The sequence below is a fragment of the Babylonia areolata genome, chromosome 14 (genome assembly GCF_041734735.1).
Source record: "Babylonia areolata isolate BAREFJ2019XMU chromosome 14, ASM4173473v1, whole genome shotgun sequence".
In the NCBI taxonomy this organism is placed as follows: Eukaryota; Metazoa; Mollusca; class Gastropoda; order Neogastropoda; family Buccinidae; genus Babylonia; species Babylonia areolata.
Window position 1 is genome coordinate 20,191,849 of NC_134889.1, and position 19,626 is coordinate 20,211,474.

A 19,626-nucleotide genomic window follows, 5' to 3' on the forward strand; every position below is an offset into this window, starting at 1 on the left:
AACCACCGTTTGTACACTAAATTCTGCATTGCTCACTCAGCATGGTTCCCCTGTGGAACTGACAGCCAGACGACAGACCACCTGCTGCAGTCCTGTCCCCTCCAACAAGAGGAGCTCAGGTAGAGGTATTGGCCCGACCCAACTCCAGTGACCCCGCGGAATCTATACTGACGGCTGTGTGGAGGTCCTGCAGTGTACAGCTGCCTTCATCACAGAGACTGGGGTGTTCATCTGACGAACGAGAAGAAGAAGAAGAAGTAGAAGGAGGAGGAGGAGGAGAAGGAGGAGAAGAAGGAGAATAGAATAGAATATGTCTTTATTACCAAGTGTACCGGGGTCACAAGGAATATTGGGGGGGGATAGTACATAACAAGATACGAACATAAATCGAAAATCATTCACAAACACAGATATAGTATAAATTAGGATACATGCAAGTGCATATCAATATAAAAACTTGTGCATACTCACACATGCACGCACTGCACACACACACACACACGCACATACACACATACACACACATGCACGCACACACACACACACAAACTCTCTCTCTCTCTCTCTCTCTCTCTCACACACACACACACACGCACGCACACACACGTTTGAACAGAAGCTGCATATCACATGTAGATGGGGTTGATGACTAGATCTTCAGGTAGATGGTTGTTGATGAGAAGGAGGAGGTGGAGGAGGAGAGATGGAGGAGGAGGAGAGATGGAGGAGGAGGAGGAGAGATGGAGGAGGAGGCGAGATGGAGGAGGAGGCGAGATGGAGGAGGAGGAGGAGAGATGGAGGAGGAGGCGAGATGGAGGAGGAGGAGATATGGAGGAGGAGGAGAGATGGAGGAGGAGGAGAGATGGAGGAGGAGGAGAAGAGATGGAGGAGGAGAGATGGAGGAGGAGGAGAGATGGAGGAGGAGGCAAGATGGAGGAGGAGGAGGAGAGATGGAGGAGGAGGAGAGATGGAGGAGGAGGAGAGATGGAGGAGGAGGCGAGATGGAGGAGGAGGAGAGATGGAGGAGGAGGAGGAGGAGAAGAGATGGAGGAGGAGGAGGAGAGATGGAGGAGGAGATATGGAGGAGGAGAGATGGAGGAGGAGGAGAGATGGAGGAGGAGGCGAGATGGAGGAGGAGGAGGAGTAGAGATGGAGGAGGAGGGGTAGAGATGGAGGAGGAGGCGAGATGGAGGAGGAGGAGGAGGAGGAGAGATGGAGGAGGAGGAGGAGAGATGGAGGAGGAGAGATGGAGGAGGAGGAGGAGGAGAGATGGAGGAGGATCGGATTCGGGGGCAGGACAACTCTTCTTCTTCTTTCCGTCACACGACCAACATCGACTTGCCGATGACTCTGCCGTGGTTCATGCATGCTGGGTATTTTTGTGTCTCCATAACCCACCGAACACTGACATGGGTTTCAAGATCTTCAACATGCGTATTTGATCTTCTGCGTGCGTACACACACGAGGGGGGTTCAGGCGCTAGCAGGTCTGCACATATGTTGACCTGGGAGATCGGAAAAATCTCCACCCTTTACCCACCAGGCGCCGTCGCCGTGATTCAGTCGACTGAAACCCGGGACTCCCAGATTGAAAGTCCAACGCTTAACCCTTTCACCGCCAGTCAATTTAGAGTACAAAATTCCCTCGTGGTATAAACACAGAAAAGACAGGGGATTCCCCCTGTGATGTATAGAAAATAATGGCCTATCCTACCACCGAACATTAAGAGCAGTAGGTTCATGGATAACAGACCAATGAATGGTCACCTTTCAGCGACATGGGTCCTCTACCACGCCTGTGCATAAATGCGAGCTTGGCGGTGAAAGGGACCACTCGGCTATTGCACCCATCAATCCTACTACTAGTCCTAAGAGAACTGCCTCAGGCTGTTCATTTGCTCCATCGTGGGATTGGAGTCGTTTTAGTTCTGCTTCAGAATGATTCCCTCCAGAAAATGACTGTCTTGATTCATGAGTAGACAACAACAACAAGGGGAGCTATGTCAAATCGGTGCTTCGAGTCCTTTTCCATAACAGGCGCGACTACAACTACCCCTACTATACTATTATACACCACACCGCCTTGTATTGCTGCTAGCTACCATGAACACAACCCCCCCCCCCACCCCCCTCCCGCGCCCCGCCCCCTCCCCCCCCACACCCCCCCCCGGTTGTACCCCCAAAAACCCCCCCCGGGCCGGGTTCCCTTTCTCTGGTGGGGCTCCTTTTCCCCCCCCCCCCCCCCCCCTTTCCCCGGGATCCCCCGTAATCTGGTTGTGTGTGGGGGGGGGGGGAGGGGGTTCCCCTTGTTCCCGAAGGCAGTCGGCGGAACGTTTTAAAAGGGGAAACCCCCCCCCCAAAAAAAAACCCCCCTGCCCCCCCTCCCCCCCCCCCCCCCAAATAGCCCTTGCGAGCGGTTGTGGGGGAGTAAGGCAGGTGTAAAGGGGGGTTTGGGGCGTCCCCCGGGATCCTTAAACAGTGGGCGTTTTTGGGGGCGGGGTCCAGATTTTTTGGGGGGGGGGGGAGGGGGTGGGGGGGGGGGGTTGGAGGGGGGGGGGGAAGGGGGGGAGGGGGGGGGGGAGGGGGGAAGGGCAGGGGGGGGGAGGAGGGGGAGGAGGGGGGGGGGGGGGGAGGGGGGGAAATGGGGGGGGGGAGGGGAAGGGGAGAAAAGGGGGGAGGGGGGGGAGGGGGGAGGGGGGGGGGAGGGGGGGGGGGAGGGGGGGGGGGGGGGGGGGGGGGGGGGGGAGGGGGGGGGGGGGGGGGGGTGGGGGGGAGGGAGAGGGGGGAGGGGGGGGGGGGGGGGGGGGGGGGGAAAAAGGAGGGGGAGAGGGGGGGGGGGGGGAGGGGGGGTGGGGAGGGGGGGGGGGCGGGGGAGGAGGGAGGGGGAGGGGGGAGGGGGGGGGGGGGGGAGGGGGAGGGGAGGGGGGGGGGAGGGGGGGGGAAGGGGGGGGGGGGGGGGGGGGGAGGGGGGGGGGGGGGGGAGGGGGGGGGGGGGAAAGGGGGGGGAAAGGGGGGGGGGGGGGGGGAAAAAAGGGGGGGGAGGGGGTGGGGAGGGAAGGGCGGGTGGGGGGGGTGGGGGGGGGGGGTTCTTTGGGGGGGGGGGGGGGGGGGGTTTGGGGGGGGGCGGGAGGGGAATTTGGGTTTTGGGGGGGGGGGGGTTTTTTGGGGGGGGGGGGGTGGGGGAGTTTTAATTGTACCTGAACGGGGGGGGTGAGTAAAAAGCTTAAAGGCTTACCGTGTCACGGGGGTTTTGGGTGGGTGGGGGTTTGTGGGGGGGTTTTTTTGAGGGGGGGTGGGAGGGTTTTTGGGGAGTTTGATTCGAGTGGGGGTTGGGGTTAAAAACCCCCCCCTTTCCCCCCCCCCCCCTTTCCCGTTTTGCAGGAAAAAAACGGGGTCGGGGGGGGGACGTCGGGGGGCAGGCACTTGGCGGAAAAAGAACCCAGCAGAGAGGGTTGGAAATTTTTGGGGGTATGTTGTCAAGATTTTTTTTGATGCCTCAAGGTGATGGGGCGGGTGGGGATGTTGGGGGGCTTGTTGCTTTTTGGAGTCCGGGGAGGGGCCGAGGTTTAACCCTAGGGCCAGTTTTTTTCCCCGGATGGATGAGGGGTGCAAAAGGGGAAAAGCCCGGAGAATTGGGGGGGGTTTTTTTGAAGTTTTGATGGCCTTTGTTAAAATTTTTTGTGTTGGTAATGGGGGGGTTTGTGCTTTTGGGGGCCGTTGTATGGAGAGAGTTTAAACTAAATGTTGGGTTTGTTGGTTTAGGGGGTGGGGGGGGGGGGTGGTTTGGGGTTTGGGGGGTGGGGGTTAAGGGGGGTTTGTGTATGGTGGGGGGAGGGGGGTGGATTTGCCTTTTTTTTGTGAAACAGTTTACCAAAAAAAAAAAATTTAAAAAAGGGAAAGGTTAAAAGGGGGGGGAGGAAGGTTGTTTGGTGTAAATAAAAGGGGTGTGTAGTAGGAGTAAATGGGATTTGGTAAGTGGGGTTTATAGGGGAATTGAAAAAGTTGAAAAAGAATGAAAGGGGGTTTGGGGGATGGGTTTTTATTTTATTTTTTTTTTTTTATTTTTTTATGTAAACAATTTAAAAGAGGAATATTTTTTGAAAAAGAAATTTTAAAAAGGGGAAAATTTGTGAGTGTGGGTTTAAAAATTTAAAATTAAAAGTGGTTGTTAAGGGGTTTTCCTTTTTTAAAAAGTTTTTCTTGAAATTGGGTTTTAGGGAAAGGGGTTGCAAAAAATGAAATTGTGGGGGTTTTGTTTTTTTCCCTAAATGGATTTTAAGGGTTTGAACGGGGGGCTTTTTTTTTGTGGGTTTTTTTTTAGTGGTAGTGGAGCATGGTTTTTGTCTTTGATTATACATAAAATAAGGTTTTGTGGGGGGGGAGGTCTGGTGATGTGGGTTTAAAACCGCGCGCTCTTTTCTAGTTTTGGGTGGGGGTTTTTAAGGAAACTCCTCTGAAGGTTGTCTTGTTTTTCCTGTTGTCCCCCCCTGGGTGAAGGTGGCTAGGTAAACACCCAAACCGGGGAACAGCAGGCCGGGGAACGGGGGCCCCCAAAAACGAAGGCCCTCCCGAAAAGCCCAAGGCCCAAAGCCTACCACAAAAACCCCATAAAAAAGACCCGCCCAAAACTGTTTGGGGGGCTTTTGGTCGTTAGACCCCACTTCCCCCACTGGTGATTTTTTTGGTTTTAGGCTAAGCCTCCCCCCCATAAGTGAATAATTGAGGGGGAAAATCGGGGGATGTTTGTTTTTTTGGTTTGGGTGTTCCCAGTAAAGGGAAGCTCAGTTGGGGTTTTTGTGAGGAAGGGATTCCATTTTTTCCGTTGCAGCTTAGGTGAGCCGTGGGGGGCGGCGGGGTGTTTGGGCCCCAAAAACCCCCGCCCGGAATTTCGGGGGGAAGGAGTAATGGGGCTGGGAAGGACACTGTCCAAAAAAAATTCCCGGGGGGGGCGGAGGGGGTTTGACCCCCCCGTTTGGAAGGGGTCCTGTTTGGGGGGGGTTTATATTTACTAAGGTGTGGGGAAAGTTGATTTGGGGGGGGGAAAAAGGCGGGGAGGCTGGGGTCTCTTTTTATTACTTGAAATGGGGATGGAATTATTTGAACCCCGAAAAAGGGCTGGGGATTTTTAATTTAAAATCTTTGTTGGTGTTTTCTTTTTTTTTTTGGGGGAATCCCCTTTACTCGTATTTTAAGTGGGTTTTACGGTTTGATGTTTTTAAAACCCCCCCGTAGGCGATTGTTTCGGGGGGATTTTTGGGGTATGTTTTTGCCAAAACCCCAGAAGGGGGACTGGATTAAGGTTGAACGGTTTTTTTTGTTTGCTTGCGTTACAAGAAGGGGGGTTAAGGGAAAGAGGTTGACATTTTGCCCCTGGGGGTGGGAAAATCCCATTTAACCAGCCCTTTTAAAGGTTGGAACCCGGCCCTGAAAAAGCCAAGTTTTAAAATGGTTTGGGCCCGGTTAAAATTAAATTGAAAACCTTCCCGTTTTCTCCCTGTCCAAATTCTGCCCTTCGTTTACTGGCTCTGTTTTTATTTTTTTGTCAGGGCTTGATCATTTTATCTTTAATTGTTCTGAGCGTTGTAGAGTTATTCGTTAAGTCAGGTTTGTTTTGTTGTTAAAGGGGCTGCATGAAATTTTTGGGTTTTTTTGAGGTTTGTTAGTTGTTATATTTTTACGCACAGTTGTACGGATATTTTTAAGGGCTGAGTTGTTTTGTTTTTACTGTGTATGAAAGCGTTTTGTCAGTTTTTCTTTTAAGTATTTGTTAGTCGTTATATGTGTACAAATTTTTGAAAGGTTTTTTTAAGTAAGGCTTTTTTGTCTTTTAACTTGTGTCTGAATTAATGTAAGTTTTCTTAATCGAAGCTTGATTGTTTGTTTAAAATTTTGGTTACTAGTTGTAGGTTTTTCTTTTGGGAGTCTTGATCGTTGTTTAAAATTTGGTAGAAAACGTAAGTCGGAAATTACTTTTATTAAAGCGGAAAGCAAATTTTTAAATATTGGGTGGCAATCCCCCAAAAAATTCCCCGTATTTTTTCGGTCTCACCTGGGGGAAAACACCAAACCACAACACAAAACAACACACCAAAAACCCCCACCCCCCCACCCACCCCACCCCACCCCCAACACCAAAAAAAACCCGTTAATCCTTTTTTCCCTTTTCCCAGGTAGTGGTGCATTTTCCCGGTCTTTTGCCGCGACAAAAATATGTTCCGGGAAGGGGGGGGAAAAATTTCGGGTGCAGCGAAGTAGCTGTTTTGGCAGGGGGTTTTTTTTTTTTTTTTTTTTTGCCGCCGCGGGGAAACCGGAACGGTAACCATTAATAAGCTTTCTTGGAAACGTTTCTTGGGTTTTTTTTCCCGGGCCCCAGGAAAATTTATAGACCTCGAAAAAGTTCGTTGCTTTTTTTCCAGGTTGGGTTTTTAATGCGTTTTAAATCTGCCGACCGTATTGGATTTCCCGTTTTTTTTTTTTTTCGCTCGTTTTTTCACCTCTAGTCCCCGCTCTCTCGCTTCGGTGTCAGATCGAACATGGTTTACATCAAGTTTGCAAAACCCCAAGTGAAAGTATACTTTTTTTTTTTTTAAAAGGAAATTGTCGACTGGGCGAATAACTAAATGAAATTGAAACACTTTAAAAAAAATTTTTTTTTTATTTTTTTCTTTTTTTTTTATTTAAAAAAATTTTTCATTTAAATTTATTTTTTTTCATTTTTTCCCCAAAAAAATTTTTTGAAGCGGGTTTAAAAGGGAATTTTTAATTATTTTTTGCCCCTTGGGGTTTTTTATGTTTTTTTTTAAATTTTTAATTTCCCCGTAAAATTTTCAGGTTGTTTTCCCTTTTTTTTGAACCGAAAAAACAATTTTGGTCCCCCCTTTTTTTTAATTTCGGGGATTTGCCGGGCACTGCTTCCTTTTCTCTTCAGTTTTTTTTTTTATTTTTTTAAAAATTTTTTTTCGGTGTTTTTAGGGTTTGGCTTTTTGGGGTTTTTTTGTTTTTAATCCCTTGTGGGGGGGGGGCCTTACCTTTTTTTTTTTTTTTTTATTAAAAAAAAAACTTTTTTTCTTTCCTTTTTTTTCCCCCTTTCCGAAAAGGGGGGGTTAGGTGGTGGGGTGCAGAGGGTGGGTTTTGGTTTGGGGGTTTTGGTTGGGGCCTTTGGAATTTTTGGTTCAATTTTTTTTTTTTTTTTTTTGAACCTTTTGGGGGTTTTTTTAATTAATTTTTGATAAAAAAAACCTACTGCACCTGCCGCCTAGGTTTATTTTTGGTTTCCGGGTTTTTCCTTTTTCCTTTTTCAGTGGGGTCTTTCAACAAGATCAGTGGGAGAAAAAACAGAAAGGGGCAGTCGTACAAGACTTCAAATCCTCAGGACTTTGCCGGGCTCCCCCCCCCCCACACACCACCCCCTTCCCCCCCCTCCACACCACCCCCCTCCCCCCCACACACCCCACCCCCCCCCCCTTCAGTTTAAATTTGCCGGGAAAAAAAACAACATGAATAAACTGCCGTGCTGTACGATGACACCAAAAGCTGAATTTTTTTAATCCCCCTTTTTCTTCTTTTTTTCTATCTTCACCTCCACCCCCCCTTTCCCCCCCGCCCCCCCCCCCCTTTTTTTTTATTTTTTTTTTTTTTAAAATTTACATGACGCGAGGGCCCCTTTTTCCTTGTTGAAAAAATGACCCAAGGGGAAGTGCTCTTGGGCATGCCATTTTCCTTCCTTTCCTTCCTCACGGGCCTGCGTACTATTTTCCACTGCCCGTGACTCTTCTCCGTCCCCTCATCCCACCTTACCCCGCGACTGAATCATGTTTTTACGTGTGGGGGCGCGCGCGCTGTGGTTTGGGTGGCTGCGCGTGTGTGAGAACCAAAAATTTTCCACTTGGTCCTCTGGTGGGAAAAAGGGTTTCCTAGTTTGGCATTCAAGAGTGGTACTTTCTGGGTGACTCCCCCCCCCCCCCCCCCCCCCCCCCCCCCCCCCCCCCCCCCCCCCCCCCCCCCCCCCCCCCCACCCCCCCCCCCCCCCCCCCCCCCCATTACCCCCCCCCCCCCCCTACCCCCCCCCCCCCCCCCCTAAACCCCCCCCCCCCCCCCCCCCCCCCCCCCCCCCCCCCTTTTAAATTTTTTTTTTTTTTCTTTTTTTTTTTTCTTTTTAGTTGCAGCACTTTCTCTCCTGCCTCCATCATCTCTGATTTCTTAAGAGGGGGTGATGATTCAAAAACGATTTTCCCCGTGTGTAGCGATATCGTGTTAACGTTTCATGTTTTGGTGTGTGTGTGTGTGTGTTTTTGTGTGTGTGTGTGTTTTTTTGTTTTTGTGTGTTTGTGTTTTGGTCCCCGGCGTGCGTGGTGTTTGTGTGGGGGTTTTTTGGTTGATGGGGTTTTTTTTTGTGTGTGGGTTTTTGTGTTAAGGTGGTGTTTTGTGGGTTTGGGTGTGTTTTGTTTGTGTTTTGGGGTGTTGTGTGGTGTGTGGTGGTGGTGGTGGGTGTTGTGGGTGTGTGTGTGTGTCCCCCAAAAAGCCTGATATCAAAAAAGGGGAAAAACCTATGTTTACCACAGAGTTACTGTTTTAAAATCATTTTAAAAATCTGTTGGGCCTTTTCCCCCCCCCCCCCCCCCCCCCCTTCCTTCTCCCCCTCCCCTCCTCTCTTTATCTCTGTCTGCGCCCGTCCTCTTAGGGCCCCATTTCCCACGACAACCCCCGTAATACATTTTAAAAACTCGTCTAAAACAACTCTTCGAACAAAAATTTGTTTGTATTCTCAATCTTCGCTCGCTGATCTGAAAAAAAAAAAGAAAAAAAAACCCCCCCCAAAAACAACCCAAAAAAAAACCCAAAACCAAACCCCATAAATTGCCACAGCACTGTACTTTTTGAATGCCCAACGGTTCTTCCCCAAACCTAAATCTCATCCTAAAAATTAAAAAAAAAAAATAAAATTAAAATAAAAAGAAAATTTGAAAAGCCCACTAAAAACGAAAGGGAAGGGGGAAAGGCCTACACAATTTAAAATAAAAACCTCGACAGTATGACCTTCTGAATATGGGAAAAACCGGGCGCTGTGTCGTCTTCTGCTTCTTCCTCTTCCCTTCCTTGGGGGGTGGGGGGGGGGGGGGGGCGGGGGGGGGGGTACGAGGAGGGAAGGGTGGGGGGGGGGGGGGAAAGGGGGGGAGGGGGGGGGGGGTGAGGGGAAGGGACAAAGGGGCCCTTTGTCCCTTTGTCTGATCCCTTTCCGGTTATATCACAGCCCGCTCACAGAACAAACAGAACAACCATCCTCCCCCCTTGTCCCCCCCTCCCCCCCCCCCTACCCCCCCCCGGCCCGAAGGGGGCCTCCAAAGTTTCCCGGGTTTTCCCGAAGTAAGGGTGGGGGGGGGTGGGTGTGTGTGTGTTGTGTGGTTTTTGTGTTGTGTTGCCGCGCCGCTGTGACGAGCAGTGCAATACCTGGCTTGGTGACGGGGGCTTCGGGGAGGGGTTGTGTGTGTGTGTGTGTGTTGGTGGTGTAGTGGTTTTTGTGTTTTGTGTGGTTTTTGGGTTTTTTGTGTTTTTGGGGGGGGTTTATGGTGTGGGGTGGTGTGTGTGGTGTGTGTTTTTGGTGGTGTGGGGTGTGGTTTGGGGTTTTGGTGTGTGTGTGTACGTGTTGTTTTTGTGGTGTGGGGTTTTGTTGGGGTTGGTGTGTGTGTGTTGGTTGTGGTGGGGTTGTGTTGTGGTGTGTGGGTTGGGCCAGTCAAGAACGGGGCCCGCATTTTGGGGGGCTGAAGTTTTTTTTTCTTTTTGCTCGGCTCTCTCTCTCCTCCTCTCTCTCTTCATTATAACCATAATCATTAGGAACAAAAAAAAAAAATCAAGTGTTTTTGCGGGTGTTTGTTCGGGGAAATAAAGAACCCATTATTCGCTTTGATGAGTCCATCACCAGTACAGTTAATTTACTCGAAGGCTGTGACCAAACCTGTGATGTACTTACAAGGTGAAACGAAACACAGTATAATTAGATAAAAGCCGTGGAAAACAATACAGTCTAATTTGATTTCTTTAACTGGTTAAAGCAAAACTTCTCATTTGCCCGTAAAATACCCATTATTTTACCCGAAATTGAAGCAAATACACTCAAAATTTTTAATGGCCAAAATATCCGTCTACTTTGACGTAGTTTGCAATGCTTACCGCATCCCAAAAAAACAGGCTGTTATTTTTTAAATTTATATTTTCAGGGATTTCGTTGTTGAGTTTTCAGCAGTTGTACGCACAGTAATTAATAAATGCACCTTCTTGAAGAAAATCACATCACCCCCACGATCACGGGGTTTTTGCAAAGGAAAAGATTAAGCACAAACAAATTTTTCATTGCGTCAGTGGTTTTAGAAAAAACCCTTTCTTCTTTTCTTTGCGTTCACTCGTATGCACACGAGGGGGGTTTTCGTGTAGGACCGTTTTTTCCCCGCCTGTAGGGGCCATATCCCTTTTTTGGGGGGGGCATGCGGGTATGTTCTGTTTCCATAACCCCCGAAAGCTAACTGGATTTCGGATCTTAAAGGCGTATTTTATCTTTTGTTGCATAACACCGAAGGGGGTTCAGGCAACAGGCTGAATTTTGACCCGGGGGGATCGTAAAATCTCCCCCCTTTTTCCCACCAGGCGCCGTCACCCTGATTCGAACCGGGGGCCCCCCAGTTGACAGCCAACGCTTTAACCACTCAGCATGCGCCCCGAGAAAAATACTTACAAAAAAGGTATCACTTTGCCCGTTTGTGGGTTTTTTCAAAGGCCCCTTTTATTTTTGGGGAACAGACAAAAAAAAACAAACTGTTGTACCCCCTTTCGAAAAAAAAATTAAAACAGGGGACGCATGAAAATGTGAAAAAAACTTGAGGGGGGTTTTTGGGGGGCAAGGTTAAAGCACCGGGGGTTTAAGGGGGGGGTGGGGGAAAAAGGGGGCTCAGAAATTATTTTAGTCCCGGGAAAGGCCCAAGGACAAAAGTTTTTTAAAAAAAACCCCACAGGGGCTTTTTCCCATTTTTGGTGTTTTTAAAATAATTGTTTTTGAAAATGGGGTGCAAAAGGGATTTTTTATATTTTTGGGGGAAACCGCTTTTGGGGGAATTTCGATTTTAAGCGTTTTCTGCCCTTGTCCTTTTTCCCCTTTTTCGCCCCATAAAATTTACCCATTTTTATGGGAAAAAGTATGTAAAATGGGGGTTGGGGGGGGTCTTTGCAGCCCCCGGTTGGGGGTTTGTTTACTTTTTTTATACACAAAGGGGGGGGAATGTTATTTTATCTTTTTAAGCCCCAATTTCCGGGTCAATTAAAATTCTGGGTTTTATTTTCGCAAGTTTCTGTTCCCAAAAATTTCATTTATTCCAAAAAGGGCCCTTTTCGCAATCCGACGTTATTCACTCGGGCCCATTTCTACTGTTCCCAAATTTTTAACCCTACCCCCTTTTTCTTACTGGGATGGGTAAGAGGGGTTCCCCGGGGGGTTAGAAAAAAGTTTTTGTATGGGGGGGGAAACCGGGGGGGGGGGGGGGGGGGGGGCCCAAAAAAACCCCAAAAATTTCGTGATTTTCGAGCGAGTTCGGGTTTTAAATTATTTTGTCTTTTGGGATTTCCCATTTCCATCTTTTTAAATTGAGGGGCGGTTGGGCCGGATTGCGAAATATTTTTGGGAAAAACAAATTTTTATTTTTCCCGGTTTGGCGTGCCCTTTTAATTTTCAAGGAAATAAATTTTGGGGAAATTTGGGGATGATCCAATCTGGTTTTTTGGGTAAAAGACCAACCGTTTTTAGTAAAAACCAAAGGTGTTTAAAAATTGGTTGGGGTTTAAAAGTTAGAGGGGGAACAAACCGGGAAGCTTTCTGGGGTAAAAGGGATTTTTAAACCCCCTTTGCCTTTTTGTTCTGGGTTTTCCAAAATCAAAATTTTGGGATTTATTTTTGGGGGTGTTAAAACCGGGGGAAATTTGTTTTTTGGTTTTTTAGCCCCCAAAAAGTCGAGGGGAAAAAAGCAAAATTGGGGGTTTAAAGCGTTGAAAAAAACTGGTGGGGTTTTCCCCGGGTTTTATCAAACGGAAAGCCCCCGGTTGGGTTTAAAAAAGGGTTTAGATTTTTTCGTTTTCCCAGGAAAATTATTTTTTAAAGGGGCCCCTTTTCTAGTTTTCCTTTTTAAAAAAACCCCTTTTCGTTGGGGGAAACGGGGCAAAAAAAAAATAAATAAAGCACGTTTTTAAAGGGGGGCCTTTTAAATTCCATTTCCGCTTCGGTGGGGTTATGGAAACCCAGGGTTTTCATCCCCAAAGCCAAATTTTCAAACGACAACGGTGGGGGTGCCTTTTCATTGGGGTTGGGGTAAAAATAAATTAAAAACTCATTTAAACACTAAAACCCCCGGGTTTTTCCCTACGTGGACCCCCGAATTTTTTTTGGGGAAAAGAAGAGCTTTTTAGGGGGCCCCCCAAAAGGTTTAAACGGGGTTTTACATCTGGGGTTTTGTGGGGGGGGTGGGGTTTTTTGATCTCCCGGGGAACTTGTCAATTTTCTTAAACCCCCCCAACCGGCAATGAGAAAAATCCTTAACCTTTTTTTGTTAAAAACGAAACCCCAAAAGAACCCAAAAAAAAGGGCCCGGAGTTTTAAAAAGGGTTTATAAAAGACCCCTCTGACAGTGAACGTGGGAGTTGCAGCCCCCGAAAAAAAAAAGAAGGGGGAACTTAAGGCCAGTTTATCTATTGTAAAAGGACCAAACTGGTTTTAAAAAGACGGGTTGGGGAAAAAAGAAAGAAAAAAAAAAGAAAAAAAAAATAACCAGAAACTTGTTTTGCTAGTTTTTAAAAACAAACTTGCCCCTTTTTCAAACCAAAACAACTCCCCTTTTCCCCCTTCCCCCCCCCCCCTCCCCCCCCCCCCCCCGTCCCCCCCCAAAAGTTTCCCCCCCTTTTACTATTTCCCTCACCAAAACCACCCCTCTCCCCCCCCCCCAACCCCCACCCCCCCCCCCCCCCCCCCCCACCCCCCAACGCCCCCCCCCTTTTTCCCTGGGCCAAAAAGTCTGCCGGGGCGTTCAGGTTCGGGGGTTTAAACCCCTTTTTTCTGTCTCCGAGAGAAAAAGGCGAAAAGTGGGGTGGGGGGGGGGGGGGGGGGGGGGGAAAAAAAAAGAAAGAAAAAAAAAAAAAAAAAAAAGAAAAAAAGAAAAAGATTCCCACCTGGCAAGCCGAGCAAAACCCGGGAACAATCCTGTCATTCTGCCGCCTGGTGGTTGGTGTGTGTTTTGTGTGGTGTGTGTATCCGCGTGGTATCGTGCGTGCGGGGTGTATGCGGCTGTTTTTTGTGCTGGGGTTGTGTGTGTTTGGGGTGCTTGGGGGTTTTGTGTGTGTGGTGTTGGGGTGTTATTTTTTGTTTTCGGGTGTTATGGTGGTGGTGTGGTGTGTGGTGTTTTGTTTTGTGTGTTTGGTAACCCTCAAAAAGGCGGCAAGTGTGGTTGGTATGGGAGAGGGGTGAGGGGGTTTAAGAGTGGGGGGTGGGAAGAGATTTCTGGCTGGAATCGGAGGGGGGGGTGGGGGTGGGGGGTTTAGGGGGGGGGGGGAGGGGTTTTGGGGGGGGGGGGGGGGGTACAACAAGAATTGCTCGGAAGGTTGCCACAGCTGTCCTCCGAGTGAAACGTGCTCTGGGAATGTGATGCCACGCCCTCTTAAAACTGAAGGGCTTCATTTCCAAACGGCAGCGTGCGTGAATTAATTTTACTCGATGATAAGGTTTGTTTTAACCACGCCTTTTTTTTGGTTTCTGAAATTTTTTTTCTCCTTCCCCCTCGAGAAAGTTTGTCTCAGGGTTTGTATGTTGTGGGTGTGTGTGTGGGTTTGGGTGGTGGTTGTTGGGTTTTGTGGGGGTGGTGTTTGTGTTGTGTGTTTTTTTAAGTATTGTACCACGTAATCCTTTTTAAAATAACAGGTTTACATATCTAAATTTTCTGGGGGGGCGCGGCCGATTTTGGGTTTGGTGTGTTTTTTGGGTGGGTGTGTGTGTGTGTGGGGTGGGTTTTTTTGTGTTTGAATTGGGAAAAGAAATTCCTCTTTCCTTCGTCAAGTCTCCACCCCCTTTCAAGTCGGCCTTAAAAAGCTTCCCCCAAAAACTTTCCCCCTTCCCCGCCTTTCCTGGGCTTCATTTCCCTTTTAGAGTTGCTCGTGTAAATGACTGGTGCGAAACGCTTTGATTTTTCTCTCACAAATTCCCGCAGCGTATATAAATACCATTATTTTTTTAATTATTATTATTGTTTTGACAAAATAGGGTTTTAATCTGAGTGAACAAAGAAAAATTTCCAAAAATTAACTATCTTTTTTCGTTACCCCTGATTTAATGATACCTTTATTGATTAAAAAAAAAAAAATTATTCGACTAACACTGATCCAAAATTTAAAAAAGAATACTTCAAATATATATTTATTAATATATTTAAAAATTGTGTGGATAAGATTTGAAAAAAAAAAAAAAAAAAAAAAAAAAAAAAAGGGGAAATTTTAAATTTGTTCAGTAATTTGTTTGTTTCTTTATGAATACCACCCCCACCCACCTTTCCCGACCTACTTCCCGCTCCTACCCCCCGGGGCCCCCACCTCCCCCTACCCCCCCCCCCCCCTCCCCCCCCCTCTTAACCTCCAAACCACATACGACCCCCCATTTCTCCCGCGGGGGTCGGGGATTTTGGGGTGTTGGGGTGGGGGGTGGGGGGGGGAGAGAGGTTTTGAGGGAAGGGAAGGGGTGGGGGGGGCCCCGGGGGGGGGGGGGGATGGGGGGGGGGGGGGACGGGTGCGCAAAATGTTAATGGCCATTTCACCATGATGCCTTCCGGTTAGGGGAGACAACAACCAGCTAGAGGTTAGAGCATCACCCGCAGCGATCTCTCTCTCTCTCTCTCTCTCTCTCAAGTCAAGCCTCCAAAAATAGAAAGGGCCGAAGTTTGCCGACTTTTGCCGAAGAGAGGCCGGGGTTTGGCTGGCGCGTGCAGCACGAGCAATATCCGGAGTCTGGTCACGTGTGTGTGTGTGTGTGTGTGTGTGTGTCGCACTACCAGTCAGAGAGGACGCGACAAGTATGACCAAGTATGGTTGAAGTGATGAGCTCGCCTTGTGGAAGTTTTCAACAAGACTCCGGGCCACCAAAAAATACGGCACAAGTAAAAGTGTTTGCCGCCTCTTCACTTCAGCTGACAGACAGTATGAAACGTGTCGCTGCCGTGTGCACGCTGACGACATGATGAGCTCTTGGGTGACGAAATTAAGCATGACGTCATTCCAGCTTCAGGACGTATTTCAGAACTGGAAGGACTGGCTGTATTTTGTTGTTTTATTTTTTTTCTTCTTTGGGTTGGGGTGGGTGGTGGTCGTTGGGGTGAGGGAGGTGTGTGTGTGGTGTGTGTGTGGGGGAGTGAGGGTGGGGTTGGGGCGAGGGGGGTAAAGGGGCGGGAGGGGGGAGCTGTTTAAAAAAAAAAAAAGTATGAATGTTGTTTATTCAGTTCTTCAACTACTACTTTTTATCATTATAAATGATTAATCTCTCTCTCTCTCTGTAATTCTTTTCTTTTTTTCTTTTTCTTTTTTCATGTGCAGCTGGAAGCAGTGTTTATACTTACCCTTAATGACCGATTCTTGGAAGCGTTCGTTCATCTCTTAGTATTATCAAAAAGAAGGGCAGTTATTAATAATGTTGCTATCTCTCCCACTATTTTTTTTTTAATATTTCTCTCACATGTCTCCATTTCTTTCCTCCTAAGTGTCGTTTTCTTGCTCTGATGAAAAAATGACGACAACTTAAGAAATGTACGTCATCTTTAGATCAGTCAGTTAATTCTACAGACACCCCAACCACACACACACCCGTCATTAAATAAAAAAAAATATAAAAAAAGAGAGAAAAGTTTAAAAACTTTCGTCTTCTCCCGGCCCCCCCCGCACCCCTCCCCCCCCAACTCCCCCCACGCTCCCCACACCCCTCCACCCCTCACTCATTTCATCACCTCTTCCTTCTCACCCAGGAGGGTGGGGGGTGGGGGGCGATGGGGGGGAGGGGGAGGGGAGGGAGAGAGGGGTAGTGGGGATGGGGAAAGGAAGTAGTGGGGAGTGTGAGAGAGAGACAAAGTGAAGCAGTGGCAGTCAGAGAAAAAAAGAGAGACATAGAGAGACAGAGACAGACAGATAGAGACAGAGACAGACGGATAGAGACAGACAGAGACGGATAGAGTGATGCCGAGAAAAAAAAGGCAGAGAGAGACAGACAGGCAGAGAGGGAGAAAGAAAGAGTGAGAGGGAGAGAGAGAGAGAGGGAGAGAGCGAGACAGGCCGGCTGCGATAGAGACACACACACACACACACACACACGCACACACACGCACGTACGCACACACACACACACGCGCGCGCGCGCACACACACACACACACACACATGCACACACACGCACACACACACACAACACACACAGACAAACAGAGGAAGAGAGAGAGAGAGAGAGAGGCAGACAGGCAGGCAGATTTTGAACACATGTAGACAGACAGGCAGACAGACAGAGACAGAGAGACAGACAGTGATTTAAACAGGCAGACAAACAGCGAAAGACAAACAGAGAAAAAAAAACCAGAGAAAGAGAGACAGATATTCAAACAGACAGGCAGACAGAGAAAGAGAGACGGACAGACAGTGATACAAATGGGCAGACAGACAGCGAAAGACAAAAAAAAAAAAAAAAAAAAAAAAAAAACCAGAGAAAGAGAGACAGACATTCTAACAGACAGGCAGACAGAGTAGGAGACAGACAGACAGACGGACCGACAGACAGACGGGTAGACAGACAGACAGACAGTGGAACAGACAGACCTAGACCACAGGTAGACAGACTGGCAGACAAACAGAGAAAGACAGACAGACAGACAGTGAAACAAACAGGGAGACAGCTAGAAGAAGCGAGACAGACAGACCGACAGACAGAGAATTAGGTAGACAGACAGGCAGACAGACAGACAGACACAGTGGAACTTCTTCTTCTTCTTCGTTCGTGGGCTGCAACTCACCTCGCATGTACACGAGTGGGCTTTTCCGTGTATGACCGATTTTGCCCCCGGCGCCAAATAGGCAGCCATACTTCGTTTTCCGGATTATAAACAGTGAAACAAACAGGGAGACAGATAGAGAAAGAGAGACAGACAGAGAGTGAAACAAACAGATAGTGAAACAGACAAAGAGAGACAGATATTCAGACAGATAGACAGACAGGGTAAGACAGACAGACAGACAGACAGACAGAGAGTGAGACAAACAGACAGAGAGTGAAACAGACAGAGAAAGACATATATTCAGACAGACAGAGAAAGAGAAAGACAGACAGCGAAACAAAGACAGACAGATATTTAGACAGACAGACAAAGAAAGAGAGACAGACAGAGACTGAAACAGACAGACAGCGAAACAGACAAAGACAGACAGACAGAAAAAGAGAAACAGTCAGAGAGTGAAACAAACAGCACAGAGCGTGAAACAGACAAAGATATATATATATATATATATATATATATATATATATATATATATATATATATATATATATATATTCAGACAGACAGACAAAGAAAGAGAGACCGTTTGAGAGTGAAACAGACAGCGAAACAGACAAAGAGAGACAGATATTCGAACAGACAGGCAGCGAAGCAGACAAGAGAAAGAATGACAGACAGACAGACAGACAAACAGACACACCGACACAGACAGCGAAACAGGCAGATACAGAAACACAGGCAGGCAGACGGACAGACAGGTAGGCAGAGATTGGCACGGACAAACAGCGGAAAGAGACAGACAGATATACAGACAGAGACAGACAGTGGGACAGATGTTCAGAAGCACATTGTCAGTCAGTGAAACAGACAGATATACATACATACAGACAGCCATGCAGTGAAACTGATATACATGCATAAAGACAGGCAGACAGCCTTGCAGTGAAACATACAGACAGACAGACAGTGAAACAGACAGATATATATACATACATACATATATACATACATACATACAGCCTTGCAGTGAAACATACCTACATACAGACAGTGAAACAGACAGATATACATGCATACAGACAGTGAAACAGACATATATACATAGAGACAGCCAGCCAGTGAAACAGATATACAGACATACGGACAGACAGTGAAACAGACAAACAAAAGCAGCCAGCCAGCCAGTGAAACAGGCAGATTGTAAAGACAGACAGCCAGACATAATACAGACGGCACAAACACAGGGAGATTCGAACCGTGCGAGTTCGAGCAAGCCGGCACACGAGAGGGGGCAGACAGTGTATACAGACCAGTCAGTCCACACACTGCCACACCTACACCTGATCCTCTCATATTGCCCCCGTGGTCTGTGTTTATGGCCGTCATTATTATCAGGGTGTGTGTGTGTGTGTGTGTGTGTGTGTGTGTGTACGTGTGTGTGTGTGTGTGTTAGACACACACAGAGAGAGAGACACAGAGAGAGTGTGTGTGTGTGTGCGTGTGTGATTGTGTGTTAGAGAGAGAGAGATAATGTGTGTGTGTGTGTAGTGTGTGTGTGTGTGTGGTGTGTTAGAGAGAGAGAGAGAGAGAGAGTGTGTGTGTGTTAGAGAGAGAGTGTGTGCGTGTGTGTAGCGTGTGTGTGTGTGGTTGTTAGAGAGAGAGAGAGAGAGAGTGTGTGTGTAGTGTGTGTGTGTGTGTGTGTGTGTGTGTGTGTGTGCAAAGCGACGCATACCCCACACCAGCTGTGACCCTGACACAAAGCTGCAAAAAGCTCGTAATGAACAATTAATTGTCTAGTGTACGACAACGACAACAACAACATCGAGGTTTTCATCAACCCTACTCGTCGACGTACGTCTGTCATGTACGGTAATCCCAACCCCCCCACCCCCACCCCCGTCACCCGGACCCCCCCCCCCCCCCCCCCACACACACACACACCTCTCCTCCCTCTCTTTCAATTCATCGATTTCTCCCCTCCCCCCGCCCCTCCCTAAAAAAAAAAGAAAGAAAAAAAAGAACCCCCCCTCCCCCACACACCTCCACATCACCCCGTCTCTGTCTCTGTCTCTGTGTATATTTTTTCTGGTGAAGATGGATTTGAGGTGCTGTGTGTGTGCGCGGTGGTTGGTTCCCTGATTCAGTACGCTGTCAAAGTGTTCAGCCCATCTCTCAAGGATCCCGTCCTTGTCAGTGATTAGGGTAGAACCATCAGCACTGAGGAGTGGAGCAGATACGGAGGTGGTGGGACCGCTGCTCCAGGCGGTGAAAAACGACCCTCAGCCGCCTGTGTGCAGGTCCGCGGCTGCGACTGCCAGTGTACCCACACCTGTCGCTTCGTCGCTCGCCTGTCGCCACAGGGTTTGGGGAAAATGATGGTATGGGATGAAGGATGACTGATGACTTGCGCGATGACTTTGTTTATAGTGAGGAGGAGTTGCGCACCGTCGACCTCACTCTCTTGTCCGAGACCGTCTGTATCCAGTGGCAAGACGAGGTCAAGACGACTGGAGATGGAAACGGATGCAGTGGATGACCAGGATGTCCTATGTGCCTCATCCTGCCCTCAGCACTCCACAGTGCT